The 3,042-nt window shown below is 33.8% G+C and overlaps 1 non-coding gene across 1 annotated transcript; it reads left to right on the top strand.

Annotated features, from left to right (window-relative positions):
* Positions 1–1,833: 1,833 nt before the first annotated feature.
* LOC121210594 (small nucleolar RNA R71) lies at positions 1,834–1,940 on the top strand. Its single transcript, XR_005905709.1, has one exon. It is a non-coding gene; the product is annotated as a small nucleolar RNA R71 (small nucleolar RNA).
* Positions 1,941–3,042: the final 1,102 nt, after the last annotated feature.

The raw sequence follows: 3,042 nt of genomic DNA, 5'->3' as shown, positions 1-3,042 counted from the left end.
AATAAAGAGGAGGGAGTAAGCATAAATGCTTAGTAAGTTCATATGTAAATAACAAGTAACATAACAATACAAATATACCAAACAACTTTAGCATGGTATCACCAAAACATATATCACATTTCTAAACATCATTCATCATCTTACCACCTTATCGTTGTTGTATCTATTTTCAACCCGAGGGTTAAAAACATACCTGTCCAAAGTGTCCATTTCACAACACTTACCAAAACGTCGCTTGCATCTTAAGTGTTCTTCCATTTCACTAGAAATTTCACCCGTTGAACACATCGGAATACAACTCGGATACACGGATAATTTGCACATAAGTGCCTCATATGTAATCAAGAAATCATGTAACCCGCCCCTAAGTGAACTCGGACTCAACTCAACGAGCTCGGGCGTTCACATCCATAAGTGATCTCGGACTCAACTCAACGAGTTCGGATGCATAGTTACATTTCACGAACTCGGACTCAACTCAACGAGTTCGGACATTCGCATCCATAAGTGAACTCGGACTCAACTCAACGAGTTCGGATGCTCAACCATCCTAGTGACATGTCACTTGTATCCTAATCTATTCCTAATGTTCAAACGGGATCTTCCTCGAACACATATCCTTGCCATCTTCCGTAAAATACCAAAACCAATACTCGGTAGTACTTTATATTTAACAATTAATACACATAATTTGCATTTTATTCGAAAATAACCACAAAGCATATATTTCATAATAAAAATCAGCATATCATATAATTAACATCAATAACTTAAAAATAACAATTATGCTACATTATTTACACATGAACTTACCTTGGTACCAAAATATAAAGATTTTGCAATTTAGTCCACAATCTTTTCTTTTCCTCGATCGCGACTTGAATCTCGTTTCTCTTGATCTAGAATGCCAAATTAATCTTATTTAATACATACATTCATCAAAACAGCATTTAATACGAACTTTGGAAAAATTACACTTTTGCCCCTAAACTTTTGCATAATTACACTTTTGCCCCTAGGCTCGGGAATTAAACTTTATTCCTTATTCTTATGTTTTATAACATGCTGATCATTTTTCCCTTCTATGGCAACATCAAATTCTTACTCTAACATATACTTGTGACTATTAGGTATTTTTGTCGATTAAGCCCTTTTACTCGTTTTCACTCAAAACCAAGTAGCACAAGTTGTCTAACATAATTTAAAACCCCATATTCTATCATAAAACATCAAAATACACAAATTTCACCTATGGGTATTTTTCCAATTATAAACCCTAGGTTGAATTATTGCTAACATAAGCTTAATCGAGCTATCGGGATTCCAAAAACGTAAAGAACATTAAAAACGGGGCTTGGAATCACTTACTATGGAGCTTGGAAGCTTGAAACAAACCCTAACTATGGATAACCCTTGAAATTTCGGCCTAATGAAGAAGATGGAAAAAAATTGGCTTTTAATTTTGTTTTTAATTCATTTTAATAACTAAATGACCAAAATGCCCTTACTACTAAACTTTCCAAAAATTCCTTCCATGTCCAATTTTTGTCCATAGACTTAGAAATTGGTCAAATTGCTATTTAAGACCTCCTAATTAATATTTCAATGCAATTTTATACTAAAAACTTCTAGAATGCAAATTTTGCAACTTATTCGATTTAGTCCCTACTTTCAATTTAAGCACTTTAGGCATAGAATTTCATCACAAAATTTCCACACAATCATGCAATCATATCATATTCATCAAAATAATTATAAAATAATTATTTCTATCTCAGATTTGTGGTCACGAAACCACTATTCCGATTAAGCCCTAATTCAGGATATTACAGTAACCCATGGTGAGGGCACCTTCTTAGTAAGTCCTTGTATCTCTCCTATGCATCGTAGAGTATTTCTAAATCCATCTGCACAAAAGAAGAGATATCATTACGTAACTTAGCCTTTTTAGCCGGGAAAAAATATTTTAGTAAAAATTTTTCGGTCATTTGTTCCCAAGTAGTTATTGACCCTCATGGTAACGAGTTCAACCATTGTTTAGCTTTGTTCCTCAATGAAAAGGGAAACAACCAAGGACGTATGACATCATCAAAAATGCCATTAATTTTGAAAGTGTCACAAAACTCCAAAAAATTTGCCAAGTGAGTGTTGGGATCCTCATCCTGTAAACCATCAAACTGAACAAACTGCTATATCATCTGAATTGTGTTAGGTTTCAGTTCAACATTATTCACAGCAATAGCAGGTCTAACTATACTTGTCTCAGTTCCTGTTAAAGAAGGTTTAGCATAGTCATACATAGTATGTGGAGCAGGATTTTGATTAGCCGCAATTGCAGGAGGTAGTTGATTGCCTTGGTTTTCAGCCATCTCTTCGATTGGGGGTTGAGTATCGTCTTCTTGCTCGTTCTCCGTGTATCTTAAGCTTCGCCTTATTTCTCTTTGGTTTCTATGAATTGTGCGATCGATTTCTTTGTCAAAAAGTAATGGTCCTGACGGGTTTCTTCTAGTCATAAACTATAAAACCCTACCAAGAGAAAAAAGAAGTAAAATAAAATTAAATTAAATTGCAAGAAAAATAAATGGCTAAAGTAATAAAAATTTAGCATTCCTAATATTTCAGTTCCTTGAAAACGGCGCCAAAAACTTGATCGCGAGGTTTTTTGATAGGTTTTAAATATTTATAATTACTCATTCTTGAACTAACAATTATCGTGATGTAGGCAGGTGTACCTATCGAACAGTAGTATAGTTTTAGCAAGACTGGATTGTCGAACCCAAAGGAACTAAAAGTACTAGTGATAATTATCTTTTTATTATTTAGCCTAAGAATAAAGAGGTTTTTAATTAACTAATATCTAAACTAAGAACGTACAGAGAAAAGAATTGGGGAATTGCTTTTGAGAAAATCAATTGACTTGAGACAATACTTAAGGAAAAATCCACCTAGACTTTACTTGTTATTCTGGCTCCGAATCGGATGATTTATTCATTCAACTTGTTCCGTAGAGATCCCTAAGTTATGTTATTATCCCTATTCAAG

The sequence above is a fragment of the Gossypium hirsutum genome, chromosome A11 (assembly GCF_007990345.1).
Source record: "Gossypium hirsutum isolate 1008001.06 chromosome A11, Gossypium_hirsutum_v2.1, whole genome shotgun sequence".
NCBI lineage: Eukaryota > Viridiplantae > Streptophyta > Magnoliopsida > Malvales > Malvaceae > Gossypium > Gossypium hirsutum.
This window is presented reverse-complemented; position numbering and strand designations above follow the sequence as displayed.